The sequence below is a fragment of the Balaenoptera physalus genome (assembly GCF_965194825.1).
Source record: "Balaenoptera physalus genome assembly, chromosome: 7".
Lineage (NCBI taxonomy): Eukaryota > Metazoa > Chordata > Mammalia > Artiodactyla > Balaenopteridae > Balaenoptera > Balaenoptera physalus.
This window is the reverse complement of record NC_138886.1, coordinates 119,612,391-119,632,144: the sequence shown is the minus strand read 5'-3', so window position 1 is coordinate 119,632,144 and position 19,754 is coordinate 119,612,391. Positions and strand designations below refer to the sequence as shown.

Genomic DNA, 19,754 nt, shown 5'->3' with positions numbered 1-19,754 from the left:
TTCTCCCACCAAGGGTTGCGGTCAAGAGGGACTGCATAGAAATAAGAGGGATCTCTTACTCATGGGTGATATTTATCACCCCTCCCCAACTCATCAGCCCTGTTATCCCCACTCTTCTACTGAAACTATTATGAAAAAATTCCTTTATTTTTGCATATGATCATAGCAACTGATTATTTTCCTAGTTATGGGTCATGTTTCCTGGCTTTTCCTAATCTTTAATATATATTTTTAAAATTATTGGTTACTGGATGCTATGATGCTTACGTTGATGAGTACTGCAAACCAGGAAGGGTCCCTCACCTGACACCAGATCTGTCAGTGCCTGGATCTTGGACTCCAGCCTCCAGAACTGTGAGAAACAAATGTTTGTTGTTTAAGCCACCTAATCTGTGGTATTCTGTTACAGCATCCTGGACTGACTAAGACAGGATGGAATTAGTTTTGAGGGCAGCAACAACAAAAAATCCCCAATGTCCAAATACTTTTCAAAACTCTTGTGCATTACCTTTGCTATTATCCCATTGACCAGCCAAAAGAAGTCACACAGCCAAGCCCAGAGTCAGAAGGGGAGGATGATTACACAGGAAGGATGATCAAATTAGAAGCCATTACTTCAATTATTGATCATATGGTGTTTGGATTACTAATATATTCAAGGACTTCTGGGATACTCTCTTTTTCTTAGAGGAAACTGGAATTGAGTAATCTAGAGCATGCAATGATAGGACTCAAATCGATCAACACAAAAATTAACCTCAAATTTGTCTTATTTGCGAAAACAATGTGTTTCAAAAGTGTTTGTTAAATTTTTTTAAACATTTTTTCCTCCTGTAATTCTGAAACATATGTAAAGACTGTAATGATCATACAGTTAAACAAAGAAAACTACAAAAATCACCAATGTCTAAGGGGAGAGCATAAAAGTGCATCGTTTTCATAAATAAGATCATGTCAGTAAACAATACAGAGTTGGATTTAACAGAAAACTTGAGTAGCCACTAGCCTAAAACAACAATTTGCTTTAGGATCTAGTTGACAGGAATTTGCATGTGTGTGTGTGTGTGTGTGTGTGTGTGTGTGTGTGTGTGTGTGTAGGGGGGATGGTGATTAGAATTATGTAGTTTCTTATATAATTCAACCCTAAGTCCATTTTATATTGCATAGAAAGTTTTCATCTGAATTTTTTTTAATGAGGCAACAGTTAATTATCTCATGGTTATTAGAAACTCGTATCACTGAAACTATTTCTGCTGATGATTTTATACATCAAAAATGTAATACCAAGTATTTTTCGTAGACAGTCTTTTCAAAAAGATGAAAGGCAATTTTCAGTATTTATGGGAAGTATATAAACTTTATAGCTGAAACTCAAGACCAGTAATCTTTAATTATCCCTTGACCCTGGGAAATGTCCATTCTCATACAATACAGCATATAGGAAAATTCTTCATATGTCACGCTCATAATCTGCCCAGGTCCTTCTGCCTTTTGTACTAAAACAAGAGACAAGCATTCTCAAAACTCCACTAGTTAGTAATTAAGGTGCTTGTCAGTAACAGTGCCTTTCCCAATACCAGACACAGAGGTTTACACAGCTTATAACAACAAAAGCAACAGCAACAACTAACATTTATTAACAAGGTTTTATATTCTGGGCATTTTTTCTAAGTTATTTGCATGTATCAGTGATTTCAATACCCATAATAGTCCCATTACATAGGTATATGTTCACCTATTTTAAAAATGAGAGACAAGAGAGACAGAAGGTTACTTATTTTGCTCAAAGGTTTTATATAAGTATATAACTCATATATATATGCATGTGTATATATATATATATATATATATATATATTTAACCCTTGGTTTAATCTAATATATTTATTTCCAACCCAGTATTGATTCACCCAGAGTTGGTACTTTCTAACATTGTCTGAGGGAGCATTTGACATCTTTTATAATTGAACAACATATATCTAACCATATGCCCTATACAATAAACCCCTACTTTGGCTTATTCCAATTACAGGCTAAGGTGCTAACATATTTATAACACATTTGTCATTTAAGCTTTTTGTCCCATGTAAATATTACTAATGTACTTTAGAATTAGGGGAAATAAAGTTTTCTAGATCAACCTCTGCTAATGTAAGGGAGGCAGATGTGTAGAAAGGCATATCTTTCTTTAGTGCTGGGGAGACTCATTCTGTAGTCTTAATGTGTTTGATTTTATTATGACTCATTTCTATGACAATAATAAACCCTCCTCCCGGTGACTAAAGATCAGTTTTTTTATACTTGCCAAGCTCTTTTCTGACTTATCTACATGTGCCCCTTCTGCCTGAATTTCTGTTCCCTGGATCATTGCAACTCCAACCACTTCTAATTCTTTAAGTCTCATCTTGACAATTATCTACTCAGAGAATGAAGACTGGAAAATCCATCTCAATGGAAAGTAATAATTTGTTTCTTTTCAATTTCCCCCAAAGAAAATGAACACACTTTCACAGTATGATATTGCCATCAATAAATTTCATTTAGTTAATTACCAGAAGGCTGACTGCAAGTTCAAAAATAATAGAGTATGAGCTTAATGAATGGAGGAAAAAATCAGAATTCATGGAAGTTTGATGTCAATTAAGTTTCTAGCTTCATTGTTTAATTAAATGGAACTACTAAAAATGAAATCAATCTGAAAGTAAGCCCAATAAGCACTGGTTAATTCAGTGCATCTTGTACATTATAAGGATAATCATCCATTTGTCATTGACCTGTTCCAGTAGCAGAACCTCTGTTGTCGAAGAAATATGTCAGCATGAGAGTTTAATCAATAATGAGATGATAGAAACCAGATATTAATATATTTGACATCTTTGAAATAGGCTGCTAAGATGATCCCTGTTTCCCTCACAAAATCAATGTAAATATCTGACATAGCTACCTCTGCTACTTCTCTTCAAAGTTTTTTCCTGAAGAATGGGTTATAAATAGGCTTGAGACGGCATAAAACAGTCACTAAATAAAAGGAGTAACAAACCCTTGGGTCCTGCTTACATTTGTCCTTGATGAATCTCTTCTACTCGGTGATACAGAATCTCGGAATTGTTCATATAGGGTAAGTTATAGAGATCATCAGACATAGAAAGAATGATTAAAAAGAGTTTGGTATCTGATTGTTTTTCCCATCTCTAAAGTTTCTCTCTTTTTTAGAGATACCATATTCAGGCATAAGGAATCAATTTGTAAGAATAAAATTTGTTTTGAGAGAATGAACAACAACATCTGGAAGACCCAATTCAGCGTTAAAAGGGAACATACTATTGACATTCAACACAACAAAGTTGGATTTCACAGACGTGGTGCTCTCTGAGGGAAATCAAACACAAAACAGGTAGAACTATACCACACGACTGTCACGCAATGAGCAAAGTAACTGATGGTGATAGAAATCAGAACAGAGGTTCCTTGAGGAGCGAGCTTGACTGAGAAAAGGCAGCAGGTGGTTCTCTGGGGTGGTCGAAATGCTAATATCTCGATGGGAATGTGGGTGAAAAGAGCGTCTGCATGTGTCAAAACTGATTAGATTTATGATCTGTGCGTGACCATGTATGTTCACCATCCCTCCATATATAACATATAAACTCTGGATACACCACAGAATGCTGGGTGCTTTTTGTTTCGGCAGCCTCTGATTGAGGAAGCTAGCCATCTGGAATAGAGGTTTGTGGAGGAAAGGCTCCATCCACGCCGGTTCTGGATTAACTACTGTGGTCTGTGTTCACCTTTTATTTCCATTTGGCCAGGATTGTCCACATTTATGTAGACTTTCCAGATGGATTCATTAATTTTAACCTCTGTTCACTCTCAAAAGTGCCCTAGTATGGAAGATAAATAACATGGGCACATTAGAAGGAATTAACCACAAGAGGAAGCAAAGTCCTAGCTGGGCTGACAGCAATAGTTGGCTTGGAAAGGTCCTCGGCCCGCGTAGGCGGTTTGCACAACAGTCTTCTTCCCATTTGCTGACTCTTAATCTCCGTGATCATTATCAGAAAGCACGTCTTGAGACATTCTCTCTTACACTTTACTCCAGTCACCCCTCTATTTGCATCTTTTAATGTGTACTTTCAAATCTTTATTCACTCGAAATGAGCTTCCAGAAAATCTGAACTTGGCCTTCAAATAATTACAGGAGGCTGATCAAGTTGTTTAAACTCAATCAATGCAAAACGCCGTTAACACCTTCCTTCACTAACCAGCTGCTCCTATGATAGCCAATATCGTACCTGGTTGACAGTATATTAGACTAGCTTACCAAAGTGACCCAAAATGTAAGGGCTCAACAAACATAGAAGTGTGTTTCTTGCTTGTTTCTTGTTTTTTGATTCCTGGTTAAGGGGGAAAAGCTCTGCTACTTCATCTAACCCAGGCCAAAGGTGGCTCTGTCAGCTTCAGTGCATAAATTCCAAAGACCCCCTTGGGCATTCCCATGCCAGGCTGCCAGGGGAGGGAGCCAGCATGGAGTAAGACAGATGGGGGTCGATGGAACTCTCGTAGTAGGTAATGGCAGGGCAAACATTACTTCTGTTCACTTTCTATTGCCTGGAATTCAACACCATGACCAATGTAACTGCAAGAGAGGGTGGATAATATAGTCCAGATGTGTGCCAGGAAGAAGGAAAGAGCATGGATTTTAACAGGGAACAGTCTCTGTCACATGTAGTAATAGGCTCTTTTTTATTGAGGTATAATTGACATATAGCATTATATTAGTCTCAGATGTACAACAAGACTCAATGTTTGTATATGTTGCTAAATGATCACCACAGTAAGTCTAGTTAATATTTATCACCACACATAGTTACAAATATTTTCTTTCTTGTGATGGGAGATTTAAAAATCTATTCTCTTAGCAACTTTAAAATATACAATACAGTACCGTTAACTAATAGTCACCATGCTATGCATGACCTCCCAGAACTTATTTATTTTATGACTGGTAGTTTGTACCTTTTAAAAAACTAAGCTCATAGATATTTTTAAAATTCGTATGCCTAAATCTCCTTTTTCCTATAGCACATTATTCATATCACAGACAGGGTAGAATTTTAGTAAAACATATCACATTATGTTACTTTACTCCTTAAAGCTCTTCTTAGATTCCCACTAGATTTATGATCTTCTCCAAATTCTGACTGACAGAATAAGACCCTGGATCGGTCCTGACCAACTGCTCACACCTTATGCTCCAATGACACTGGCCTTCTCCACATGCCTTAAACTAACCCAGTTGGTTCCCAGAGTAAGGTCTTCTTCATCCGTCAGTGATAATTGTTTTAAGTGTCATAATTGCGCTCAACAAGGAGTCATCAACATTTCCATCAAATTGTTTTTAAAAGAATAAAGAGGTTTATCTCTCTCACAACAAAAATTCAAGGGCAGGATATCTAGGAATGACCTGATGGCTCAATCATATCCAAAAATATTCAGGATCTTTTTAGCTCTGCAGGACCATGTTTTATGTCTCTCTTTTAGCCTTATGGAAGAAAAACAGCTGCTCTAATTTCAGGCATCACGTCCACGTACAAGCAGGAGGAAGGGACCAAAGTCTCTTCCCTGGGAGCATTTGCCCATATATTATGGTAGAAAAACCCCACTTTCATATTTCCCCGTTCACCACACTGGTCATAAATACATCACATTGACACTGCTAGATGAAAAGAAGGTGGGGCTTTTTAGCTTTTGTAATAGTAGAAGGAGGAAGAAGACATGGAAACATTGTAAGTGTCCATCGACAGAGGAATGGATAGAGAAGATGTGGTCCATATACACAATGGAACACTACTCAGCCATAAAAAACAAAAATGAAATAATGCCATTTGCAGCAACATGGATGGACCTAGAGATGATCATACAAAGTGAAGTAAGTCAGACAGAGAAAGACAAATATCATATGATATCGCTTATATGTGGAATCTAAAAAATGATACAAATGAACTTATATGCAAAACAGTAATAGACTCACAGACATAGAAAACAAACTGGGAGTTGGAGGAGGGATAAATTAGGATTTGGGGGTTAGCAGATACAAACTACTATACATAAAATAGAAAACCAACAAGGACCTATTGTAGAGCACAGGGAACTGCATTCAATATCTTGTAACAACCTATAAGGGAAAAGAATATATATACATATATATGTATATGAGTAACTTTATCACTTTGCTGTATACCTGAAACATTGTAAATCAACCACACTTCCATTAAAAAATGTTTTTTTTAAGAAGTGTTGTAAATAGTTTCGGGGTCGCCAGCTCGCAGCGCCTTCCCATCCCAGACCTTTACACCCGTATTTTCTGTTAGGCGTTCAGCTTTAGACTAAATGTCACCTGCTGAGAAAGGCCTTCTGCGCTGCCACTCTGTGCCATGCTCCACTTGCCCTGCCCCTCAGAGGCTGACTGTGTGGATTGCCTCCATTGATTCCTTGCCCTGTGACCTGGTCAGTGAGAGACTCAGGAGTGGGACAAAAGGGCTGACCTTCGGCCATTCCTCTCCCGCATCCCTCCTGCCTCTCCCCAGGTGTTCTCCTTCCCAAAGTCTGGCAGCTCCTGTCACTCCTGTCCCACACTTACCCTGTCTGGGATTCTCTGACCACGCCCTCTACATGCCTCTTCAGACTTGGGGTGCTAATGGCCCCTCAGTTCTCAGCCCAAGGAACTTACCCAGCTTTTCTTACCCCTACCCACATCTTTCTTTATAAAAACTCTCCCTTATTAAACATTGCTCAATGGTCCTGTTGCAGCAGACCATTTGCTTCTTGACAGCATCCTGGCTAGCATACTTTTAAAGCTACCAAATCTAAAACAGGTCTCAGGTAGCTTTCAGTATCATTACCCTACCTTAATTACCTGCAGAGCACTGACATCTTTTGATATGTATATACTTTCCCCTGGTAAAAAGCTGGCTCCTTGAGAGTAGGTCCTGTGTCTGCTTTGCGCATTGTTTTGTTTCTAGTACCTAGAATACTGACTGCCACAATTCAAGATGTGTTGAATGGATAGTAAGTGCTAAATTGATGCTTGTGGACTAAAGTTGCCCGGAATGAGTCCTTCTCCACTGACGCCAGCCCTCCCACACCTGGAGCTTGCCTTCATGGCCCTGAAGTTTCACCAAGAGCATCTCTATACACCAAATATATCTGCAATTGAAGCCAGCCCCTTTCCTGGACTTCCAAACTCCTGTTTATCAAAAAGTTTTATGACGGCTTCTGTTTTTTATTTAAATCCTCTAGTGAAGATTTCTGAATTAATTTCTTTGGTCTTTACTCTCTTCAGATTGAATTATCTTTGGCCATGTAAACTATCACCAAGTAGACAGTCTATTTTAGAGTGAAAGGAAAAGCCATGCATTAGTTATATGATTGCAGATGATAAATGACACAGGAATACCAGTACCTTTACTTCTTACTTGTGGGCAAACTGATACATTTTACTGTTATCAGAGAACATCTTTGCTAATATGGTTTTATATATACGTCAAAGTTCCAAATACCCTGCTTCTTACATGTCCAAGAATGAATTAAACATTCCATCATACTTTTAGTAGTATTAATTGATGCATTTTCTGCTCAGGGCAGTTTCTTAATAACTATCTTTCACTGAAATACTCTCATGTCCAAAAATTAAGATTCCAGAGAGATTAAACTATGCTCTGAAGAATGAACATTCAAACCACAAAACAAGAAAATTTCAGCATTTAGAATTGAGTGTGTATGTGTCTGTTGGAAAAGACATAAACAAAATGTAATCTGACCTAGTTATAACATTTGAGATAATTGTAACTTAGTTTAAGTCTGCCAGATGAGGATTTACCTACTTTGTAATACTGTTACATTTTATATATTTATTATTTTATTACACGTTTATTATATATATTTATACATTGTATTAATATATTTTATTACCTCATGTTTTGGGTGGAATGTTTTTCTTCCCTCTAATAGTTAAAAGTGTGACCATGGATGATAACTTAAAAGTGTGTGTGTGTGTGTGTGTATGTATATGTTTCTGAGATATATACTGAGATATATATATATATATATATATATATATATATATATATATATTTATGTATCAGAAACATTTTTATGTATAATCAGGACTTTTTCCTAACATACGATGGGAAAGAAAATACATAGAAGGGATGAGTATTAGAGGGATCATACTGAACATGAAGTTACTGGAAAAAATAGGCAAGTAAGAAACGATATGTTGAAAGTATGTTTGTATTCATAAGGTGATAAACATTAAAGAGAGTTCTAAATAGCCCAAGTTTAAGTTAAAAATGACAAGTAGCCTCTGAGAAGACCCACCATGGAAGGATAAGAGTGATTTTTATAAAATCTTTAAGGGATTGGTCCCTCCATGACTAGAAGCTTCATTGCTTGCTGTGTGTCATTCCCTTTAATTCTTTCCTCCACAATTGCATGTCACTTTTCAAGGGAGGAATCACCATTTACACAAAGGTGGGCAGTGCTGTTGCCACAGTGCAACTTCCAGCGAGGGGCTCTCTGCCTTTTGTCCCACTGTAATTTCAAAACAAGAGATTAAAAAAGAAAAAAAAAAGACTAGGGAAACATATGTCAAAGGATATTGAAGAGGTAGAAAGAGATAAAATTAAAGCAAGAGCATGATATTGGTAAGTTCGTTTTTAGGTTAGGTGCAGTCTAGTGTATTTAAAACCTAAAATATATTAAATTTGGGGTAAATGGTTAGTTTCAAAATGACCTAACAGTTCCATTCAATTTAAAATGAAAATTGGGTCTTTCTACTTTTTTTTAGATTCTCTCCACATCTCTTTTATTTGATTACTGTTTTCCTTGTTGTGTGTCTCGGCTTTGCTGGTGCCATAAGCCTATAAACTGAATGCACGTGGAATTCCACAGCTCGCTGAGGTTTACACCAGGGGACTTTGCAGGAGGTCCTGGGCAGTGCTATGGACCAACTAAAGGATGGCTCTTTTGCAGGTAGGGCAGCACATCATGTCTCCCCCTCCTTCCTGATTCACTACAAGTCAAGACCATGGGATTTGCACGTGTGTATTCAGTGCTCCAAATAGAGCTCATGCACCCAACCAGCTGCGTGGAGCTCATGGCAGGCACCACATTCCTGCTGTGCAACGTTCAGAAGGAGAAGGATAGAGTCCTTCTATGTGCAGGGGCCATGACATCTTTAAATTAAGCCAAGGAAGAAATGGAGACCAAAGGATGCAGAGTTTGCAGTCTCACTAAGCATGTAAATGACCCCATGTAGAAGAGCCAAGTAGACAGCACAGTAGATTTCTTCCCAAATTTCTCAAAACATGGAAATTCCTATTTTACAAAATAATGCAGGAACTTGAAACTGTGGGAACACATGTCCTGCTACATAACTTTTTTTTTAAATTAATTAATTAATTAATTAATTTTTGGCTGTGTTGGGTCTTCGTTTCTGTGCGCGGGCTTTCTCTAGTTGCGGCGAGTAGGGGCCACTCTTCATCGCGGTGCGCGGGCCTCTCACTGTCGCGGCCTCTTCTTGTTGCAGAGCACAGGCTTCAGACACGCAGGCTCAGTAGTTGTGGCTCACGGGCCTAGTTGTTCCGCGGCATGTGGGATCTTCCCAGACCAGGGCGCAAACCCGTGTCCCCTGCATTGGCAGGCAGACTCTCAACCATTGTGCTACCAGGGAAGCCCCTACATAACTTTTGAAAACAGCTTTTGGATGTGTAGAAAATAGAAAATTATAGATTATTTATAATAGTTACCATGTGTATATCATTTACGTACTTTTAAAGTAAATTGTAATACAGAAATACATATGACAGGCAAAAACAGCTAAGCAATAGTAGCCCATCACCCAAATATTATCCTTTTGCATATTTTGATAAGTATGCTTCCTAATCAGTCCTGTATCTATCTATTTAGCCACTAATTTATCTCCCTGGTGTCAGAGGGCTTTTTCCCTGCTGGAGGTACGCCTAGCTAAGCTGTGGAGTTAGAGGGGGGAATAATCAGAGCTACGGAGCCATAGCGGACTATGCCATATCTGACATAATATAACTGTACCTCCTGCTTTGCCAGGTCTCCCCAACCTAACACACCCAATTCTGAGCGTCAGTGAAAGAATGTTGCTGCCATATCAGTAAACACAGGATGCTGCAGCCGTCAAGCCATAACATTGCAGCCTCCACAACAGGGAGCCTCAGGGGATTCAGGATGGAAACAGGATGCCCACCTTCTAGCCCTCAGCCACTGCAGCCCACCCCTGACGACAGTACATCCTTAGTAGACCCAGGATGAGAAAGCACAAGACACTGGCCCCAGAGAGCTGAGGTGCGCATCAAAGGAATGATTTCAGTGAGCCCAGACTCTTGCACCTTTGTACACAAAAAAGCACTAAATTCCTTAACTTGAGATGTCTGGTTTTCTTTAATTAACAGTAAACTTTTGTTGTCCTGACTACCCGGTGTTTGTTGCAAAACCCCCTATAATCCCCGCTCCTCCCTGACCTCTTCAGATCAGCCCCTCAGAGCTGTTTGAGATGCTGTGTCCTGGGTGTAAGTGCTCAGTTTTGTCTGCCAAATAACACATAACCCTCAACTTCTAGTCTGTGCATTTTTAAAGTCAACATGAGGATGATGTAGTTTTTTTTTTTTTTTTAACTGAAAGACCAGGAAGCTCTCCCAGAGCACTGTAGGGAAGGAGGCTAACCTGCCAACTCCCTTGTCCTCCAGAACTAGGAGGACTGCACAGCCTCCTTCAGTGACCAGTTTCAAGCCCTCCGCTTTGGCGTTGTATTGATTTCACTCAGGACATCTTGCAGAAAGAAGGAACTGAGCCCTTGAGTCCAGCACTTCAGGCAACAGCCAAATGCAAAAGGAGACCTTGTCTGTCTGGGCATCACAAACTCTGGAGGAGGAGGAGTTACCTCTGCAGGAGAAACGATGTTGACTCCAGGCCCCTTTCACCTTCCGTGGAGTGAGTGTGCTCAGTGAAGGAAGCAGGTGGCAGACGCTGTACCTCCAGGTACCGCGAGACCAATGTCGCCAGGATAAACAGAATATTTCTTTTTCTCTTTGGCTGTGTTGGGTCCTTGTTGCTGCACTTGGGCTTTCTCTAGTTGCGGCGAGAGGGGGCTACTCTTCATTGCGGTGCACGGGCTTCTCATTGCGGTGGCTTCTCTTGTTGCAGAGCCTGGGCTCTAGGTGCATGGGCTTCAATAGTTATGGCACACGGGCTCAGTAGTTGTGGTTCATGGGCTCTAGAGTGCAGGCTCAGTAATTGTGGTGCACGGGCTTAGTGGCTCCACGGCATGTGGGATCTTCCCGGACCAGGGCTCGAACCCGTGTCCCCTGCATTGGCAGGCGGATTCTTAACCACTGCGTCACCAGGGAAGTCCCCAGAATATTTCATTAGAATTTCACAAGATGTCTGGTTTCCTGTGGGTCTTTGAAACATGTAAACAACTGAGCAGTGGTCTGAGAGGCACCGTAGAGGAACAGGGAAGGGTATGGACTCTGGCGGCAGGCTGTCTGGTGCCTCCCAGGTCCACCATTTCTTGGAAATATAGCTTTAGGCATTTGACCTGGGCTCTCAATGCCCAGGCTCTTCTTACTGTAAACTGAATGTTAGATTAATTGTCCCAAAGGGAGAAGATGGTCCACAGTGCCCCTCCACTGGACATCTTCACTTCCTTATTGCTGTATCCCTTCCCCCAAATGTAGTCCTAGACACAGAGTGTAGACTCAATAGATATGTTATATGACGAAATGAAGAGAACGCAGTAAAGGAAAAGAAAGTGTCTATTAGATATACCGTCAGCCCTCCGTATCTGCAGGTCCTGCATCTGCAGATTTAACCAACCGCAGATCGCAAATAGTAAAAATAAAATTCCAGAAGGTTCCAGAAAGTAAAACTTGGATTTGCTCTGGGCTGGCCACTATTTACATAGCACATACATGGTCTTTACAACTATTTACATAGCATTTGCACTGAATTAGGTATTATAAGTAATACAGAGATGATTTAAAGTGTATGGGAGGATGTGCAAAGGTTTATTTGCAAATAGGAGGAGAATGGTTATCAAGAAGTCAGGGGAAAATGGATCCGGCAGATCAGCTTTAGGACCAAGTACATGTGGAAGGTGAGGATCTAAAATTGATTCCCGTTAAGACCATCTCTGCCTCAGTCACAAGCAGAATGTATCTGTGCTCCTAGGAGGGTCCAGACCCCAGTCAAGACTACAGCAAAATATCCCTTTTCCCCTTTGCACGCCTCACACTCTTCTCTGTCTTTAGTCTTTGTCTGCTCTATTGATTTTTCAATAAAGTCAGCCTTCTGTATCAGAGGGTTCTGGCATATGTGGATTCAAGCAATTCTGATCAAAAATATTTGAAAAAAAATTCCAAGAAGCTCCAAAAAGCAAAACTTGGATTTGCTGCATGCCAACAACTACTTACATAGTATATACATTGTATTGACAACCATTTGCATATCATTTACATTGTATTAGCTATCATAAGTTATCTAGAGACGATTTAAACTCTATGGGAGGATATGCGTAGGTTACATGCAAACACGCACCATTTCATACAAGTGACTTGAGCATCTGTATAACTACATTCATAAGGAGGTCATTGGTGATGCTAATAAACATAATGTCAATGTCCTAGAGAGACCAGTAACTAGAAAACAGGTGAAGTGGATGTAAGGTAATAAAATCAAATTTGGAGTAATATATTTTTTTAATTTCTTAAGAGAGATAGGAAAGTGACTACAGTGGGATATAGCTCAGGGGGATGTTTTATGCTTTATGAAGGAGAAATCAAGCAATTTTACATACAGTAGTCCCTCCAAGAACTGGTTCCAGGAACCCCATGGACACCAATCCACAGACACTCAAGTCTGCTGTATAAAACAGTGTATATTTGCATATAACCCACCTACATCCTCCCATAGACTTTAAATCATCTCTAGATAACTTATGATACCTAATACAATGTAAATGCTACATACAGAGCTGTAAATACAATGCAAGTGCTATGTAAATAGTTGCCGGTGTGCAGCAAATCCAGGTTCTGCTTTTTGGAAATTTCTGGAAATTTTGTTCTAGTATTTTTGACCTGAGGTTGGTTGAATCTGCAGATGCTCAGCCCTTGTTTACAAAGGACTGACTTTATTGAAAAATCAGTAGAGCAGACAAAGACTAAAGACAGAGAAGAGTGTGAGGCATGCAAAGGGGAAAAGAGATATTTCACTGCAGTCTTGACACTGGAGTCTGGACCTTCCTAGGAGCACAGATACATTCTGCTGGTGACTGAGGCAGAGATGGTCTTATGGGAATCAATTTTAGATCCTCAACTTCCACATGCCGGATCAATTTTCCCCGACTTCTTGATAACCATTCTCCTCCTATTTACACCCAGGCATGTTTCTCCAGGGAACACACATGTCCAAATGAAAGGATAGTTCTCAATATTGGCTGTGGTACTGAAAATAATGAATGATTCTTATGACTGGATACTAAACTACTCTGCAATCATAAGTTTTTCAATTCCTCATTTTCAAAATTTTAGTATTACCTAACAGAATCATCAGCTGATATAACATTAAAAATAAATGTAATAATATATCCCACAGGGATTGTTAGTGTATCACTTGGAAAGAGGTTCTCAGAATTTGTATTTGTAGCAGCACCTAAAAATAGTAATAGAATTGATGATGGAATGACTCGTTCCAGCATGTGAATTAATAAATTTATTATAAGGCTCCATTTTTCTAATTAAATGGTAATTTCCAACTAAAATTTTCATCAAATATGTTCTATGTATTTAATTTAAAATTTGTCAGCTTGATTAATTTGTGGTAATAATAATAATAGCAATGATAATTCAAACCAGAAGAAAAATGTTCACACTTAGAGATTTATGGTAATAAGAAACTTAAAAAAAAGTATCTAATTTTATTTTGTGTATATGAGTATGTATTTATTGCCAATTAATAAGATAATTTAAGAATAAAATATGTTACTATAAGATAAACTTCTTTTGGGGCAAAGTAATGGAAATACAGGTTCATAGTGATAAAAGGGAAATGTCAACTTTCTGATTATAAACACCAGCTTCTTGATTGGATTCATTTGCACTTTGTTAAATATTAAAAGACTAATGTAACATATATAATTTAAATTGTCAATATTTGCACAACATGGTAAATTGAATCTGTGTCAATCATGTAAACACATGATAAAATATTTTGATTTAAAGTTAAAAATGTTTTTTAAATCTTCCAGTTTAAAAGTATTTTTTAAATGATTTTATCAGGCACAAAAAATAATCTTTTGAAGACCACTGAGAGGAAGTGTTACCAAAGTGGTTGGACATGAACAGGAGATATATTTCTTCCATGGGGATGAAAGGGTAGTAGGGAAGTGTAGGTGCAGATGGAATGAGGGGAGATGATGAAGGATAAAAACATCTTTTAAAGTTCTGTCTCATGGTTTTATATTTTTCAGTGACATCAGTAGCTGTAAACACTGGGAAAGCTTTTATTTTAGTACCCTAAGTCACACTTTGGTTTAGATGGTGAGGAAAAAAGGCAAAGTGACAGTATAGGGAAAATATAGAGTATTAGACGCTATTAAGAGATTTCTAAGGTTAAAACAATAAAACAGCGATGACACCGACGTCTTTTCTATAATGTGTCATTTCCCCAAGCAGCTCTTAGAAACTTGGGTTAAATCCACCCATGTTATGCTTAGCACACTGGCTGCTGCATGAGACCCACAGCAGAACAGAAAAGCAGCAGAATGGCTTCAGATTCAGGTAGGTTTCTGTATCCGTGTGTCTTGTGTGACGTAAGATCGATCATAACCCTATTTCTTTTTTTTTTTTTTTAACATCTTTGTTAGAGTATAACTGCTTTACAATGTTGTGTTAGTTTCTGCTGTGTAAAGGTGAATCAGCTATACATATACATATATCCCCATATCTCCTCCCTCTTGCGTCTCCCTCCCACCCTCCCTATCCCACCCCTCTAGGTGGTCACAAAGCACCGAGCTGATCTCCCTGTGCTATGCGGCTGCTTCCCACTAGCTATCTATTTTACATTTGGTAGTGTATATATGTCCATGCCACTCTCTCACTTCGTCCCAGCTTACCCTTGCCCCTCCCCGTGTCCTCAAGTCCATTCTCTACGTCTGCATCTTTATTCCTGTCCTGCCCCTAGGTTCATCAGAACCATTTTTTTTTTTTTAGATTCCATATATATGCGTTAGCATATGGTATTTGATTTTCTCTTTCTGACTTACTTCACTCTATATGACAGTCTCTAGGTCCATCCACCTCACTACAAATAACTCAATTTCATTTCTTTTTATGGCTGAGTAATATTCCACTGTATATATGTGCCACATCTTCTTTATCCATTCCCCTGTCGATGGACACTTAGGTTGCTTCCATGTCCTGGCTATTGTAAATAGTGCTGCAGTGAACACTGTGGTACATGGCTCTTTTTGAATTATGGTTTTCTCAGGGTATATGCCCAGTAGTGGGATTGCTGGGTCACATGGTAGTTCTATTTTTAGTTTTTTAGGGAACCTCCATACTGTTCTGTCTCCAAAGAGCTCATCCACAAAGTTGTGAGTACTCGAGGTGTAAGTACTTTATAGCAAGGTTGTAAAACTATCGTTTCAGAATCCACAAAGGAATGACCCCCGGAAGAGAAGCCAAGGGGGAGGGACGTCTGTGACTCCTCTCCGTGAAATGAGGGAAACTGAACAAGGGAAGAATATCGACACTGCTGAGCGCCTACTATGCGCCGAACACTAGGCAAAGGGCTTAATGTTCAGTGTCTTATCTAATTCACAAATGAACTGATGAGGTACTACTGACCATCCCCCAGATCCCCCAATGGTTTGGTACATTCTCCATCACCACACAGGCAGTGTGAAACAGCACTGAGTCTCAACCCAAGACTTTCTGATCCCTTCATCAAGCCTATGCAATTAAAGATAGAAAATAAAACCACTGGAATAAACTACTAAGTCAGGTGGGGGAAATCCATTCATACCTGAATCATGAGGACGGTCTTCATTATCGCTCTGTAATCTGGGTTGAGGAGCAGGCAGCTGTGAAGTATTCAGAGCTCAATTGCTGACGGCATCTTTTTTTTTCCTCTCAAGTGTTCAGAGTTTAAAATTACTACTGCAGAGTTAAAGACAAAAAGGAACATTTTTTTCCTTTCTTGATTATGAGAAATGCATTGCATTATTTTAGTTCCTGTCAATTAAATATAAATGAAGCCATGGTTTTTAAATCTGCAAAATCACATTCTTAATTGGGATACTGGCTTACTTATTGTATTCTCACCCTTGACATACTTTAATTGATACACAACAAAATTAAAATATATCTGTGGGGCATAGGGAAGTGAGCTGTTAGTTAATTGTAAAAATGAAATATCTTTCTCATTGAGTCTCTCTTGTAATAGACTTGATGACAAGGAGAGTACTTTATTAACTTCACGGATGTGTACAGAGTAAAACCAATAATTAAAATGCTCATTCACAGAAACAACTTGTTTATATGCAGTTCTCTGGCTGTCAAGCTTAACTTCATTAAATTGAGAACCATACACAGGAGTATTACAGCAGGGTTCACATGACTCAAAAACTCCCATGGGATTATATAGTCATATTTAGAGGGTTTTAGATAAAACAGAGAAGATGATTCTGGCAATATATTTTATACTTTCATCATGTCTGAAGAGAAGCATCGTCACATAACAATTCCTCCAATAGCAGATATATTTTGGAGGTTGACACAGAGTAAGTGCAATGTATTTTCTAAAGTAATTATATTTAAACCTGTTTTAATATGGTTACATACTTATATTAGCGTCTTAAACCCAAAACAGAGGTTGAATAATTATTTTCCTATAGAAAATGTACTGTTGTATGTTTTTTAGAGACAGAAGAGGAAAAGCTTCACAAATTAAAGAAAATGAAGATGTGTTTACTAATCTAATATTTGATAATTTACCCTAACTTTGGTACTCTGTGTTCATCTTTGATCTGTATTTTCTATCCAGCCCAAGTGATCCTGAAGAAACTACAGTTCAACTACTATTCTAAGACTACTGAAAGAAGCATTTGTCAATTTCTTCGTGATGAAATGCATGTACTTTGATATACTAGTGCATGTTACATATTTAATTAATAGAATAACAACTATTTTTTAGAATATAACACAGGCAGGTCCCTCTTTACTTTAGGACAACTACCTGTAGTTTGATTTTCCATAGGTATTTTAGACTCAAACACTGGGTTGTATTGCTTGACTGCAAATACTCAGTGTTGTAATGTAGTCATTTTTTTATTCCTGCCATTCATGTTCAAGATTTATATAGCCAGAAGGTTGCCAGTACATACTTACTGGTCGGATGATGTAATAAATGGGCTGAGGTGAAACTCCAGCCCCCAAATCAAATCTTTAAATGAAACAATTTTTCGAAATGAACCTAGTATATACATACGAACAACAACAACAAAAACCCCACACTACTGGTAGAGAATACTACTTGTATTTTCACTCATTAAAAACTATTTATTAAATTTAGTAATGTGAAAAAAACTTGCTGATCAATACACCTGTAAGATATAATTCCAGCTGGAAGGAAGTTTCTCCCAGGTCTGAGAACCTGTTTTAAGTAATCATCTTGCAAATATTCCTGGTAAGATTAGAGAATTATTTCCCTCACCTCTATGCACTTTCTATATTTTAAAACCTTTTTTGTGCTTTAAGAATATCTCAAAAAGAGAGCACACATTTCTTCAAGGATTAGGAGGAATAATTTTTGGAATGAATCTTTTTCAGTCTCTGTTGAATTAGCATAGCAAATTCATTTATATTGTAGTATTTTCAGCAACTGGAAAAATAAGTACCCTTCGATGATGTCTAAATAGCATATAAAATTAGCAGTTGAAGATAAACTGGGTGGGATCTAAAAAACTGCAAAATAGGATCTGGGAAACAAATGAGAAAACAAGGCATACAAAAAAATAGGTGAAAAAAATATCCTCTAACCTTTCAAATTTCATCGCTCTCAAATCCTATTGCTTGAGAAGGAACCATTGTTATAAAAACAGAGGTTCTCAATCTTTGAGGTCTAAGGAATCCTTTAAATTAGTCAATTTTATTAAGGTCCCCCTAGAGCTTTTGTTTATGTGGGTTACATCTATTGATATTTATCATTTTATAATTTAAAATAATAATTTAAAAAAATCTTATAGTATATTTAAAATAACATTAATAAACTCATTAAAAGTTAACATAAATAAAATATTTTCATGGAATAGAAGAATATTCCTCAAAACCACACATAAATTTGATTAGAAGTGAGATTGTTTCACATTTTGCAAATCTCATTAATGTCTGATTTGACAAAATACAGCTGCGTTCTCAAATCTACTTATTTGTCCCCTCAAAAATTTTATAAAATCCTTTAGACAAGAAACCATATTTTCAAGTTATATCCCCAGAGCCAGGCATAGACTAGATTATCGGTATCTCTTTAATAAATGTATCAATTAAATCATCTAGTCAAGCATGGGTTTTGTTCTTGAAAAAGTTCCTTGAAAAGGTTATTCAATGCACCTTTCAGTTTTCTTGCCTCTTCAACTGCACTCCCCTGATTTGAAATCTGACACTAGCATAACAAAAGCAAAAGCATTCTTGGATTTGTGGATTTTCTAAAATACTCTGTTAGATTTTGACATCACGTGGGAAGAAGTGAGTGAGCTGGGTAGGCACAAAATGATCATCAATGTATTCGTAATGATTTAGCAGGAAGAAGTCCTTGAGCTAAACGTGTTTCCTAATCACATGCCAGGTGTCACTTAGTAAAGTGATTATGATCTTCTTACCCCTTAGCCCTGGAGAACTGGCTAATAACAGGAAAAATGCTCATACATTCCAGTATATTGTCAAACATATGTAACACATTACAAGTAAGTCATTAAGTATCTTATCCATTTCATCCTTAGATTTTTTTTTTTGTTGTTCTATACTGGAAATAAACCAAAAGATCATCTATCAAACCCCACTCACTTTTCACATAAGGAAAAGACTATATTTTTCGTCAGAAAATAAGATCTTAATAGAAGTTAACAGTATTTTACATACGTATTTAACAAGTTGCTAAGAGATTACTGTAGACAGAATTCAATTTGGTGTTTTATTAACATTACTTTTTCATGTAAAAGAATGATTTTCTAAGGACTATTCTGCTTTGTTTTTTACAGCATTCGGCTGAGGAATATGCACGTGGCTGTTTAGAGACTTGTTTATTCCTTTTAGAAATCCTGTTCACGTTTAGTTTAGTACTATTTTATTTAAAATTAAAGAAGAGTTTTTGAGCAATGAGATACCATTTACTGAATTACAGCTGCATTACATTAATCCAGCAAGTGATCCTCCTGAAACTTCAGCTCCCAGCGCTCACAGACTAAATCCAGACTCTGCGTTTCCTAAATTAAGGTGGAAAACTTCATTACTCTCTACCCAATGCCGGCAGATGTGCGGAGAGCAGGCAGACTTTATAGAGAGCAAGTAAGCAAAGGAAGGCAGGGCTTCCTTGTTATTTTCACCTTTTCATTTGGGAGTGAGAATGTGAGCAGAGGGGAATTTATAATCCCATTGTCACTTCATCTGTTTC

At 37.9% G+C, this 19,754-nt stretch overlaps 1 long non-coding RNA gene across 3 annotated transcripts in view; it reads right to left on the bottom strand.

Annotated features, from left to right (window-relative positions):
- Positions 1-1,837: 1,837 nt before the first annotated feature.
- LOC309664103 overlaps positions 1,838-19,754 on the bottom strand; it is a 118,443-nt gene continuing 100,526 nt past the window's right edge. For 2 of the 3 annotated variants that reach the window (XR_014265611.1, XR_014265613.1), the window contains exon 4: positions 10,639-16,243. This is a non-coding gene — a long non-coding RNA (uncharacterized lncRNA). Of the gene's footprint in view, positions 4,633-10,638; positions 16,244-19,754 lie in introns of those variants that run through there. The other variant, XR_014265612.1, reaches the window with a different exon arrangement.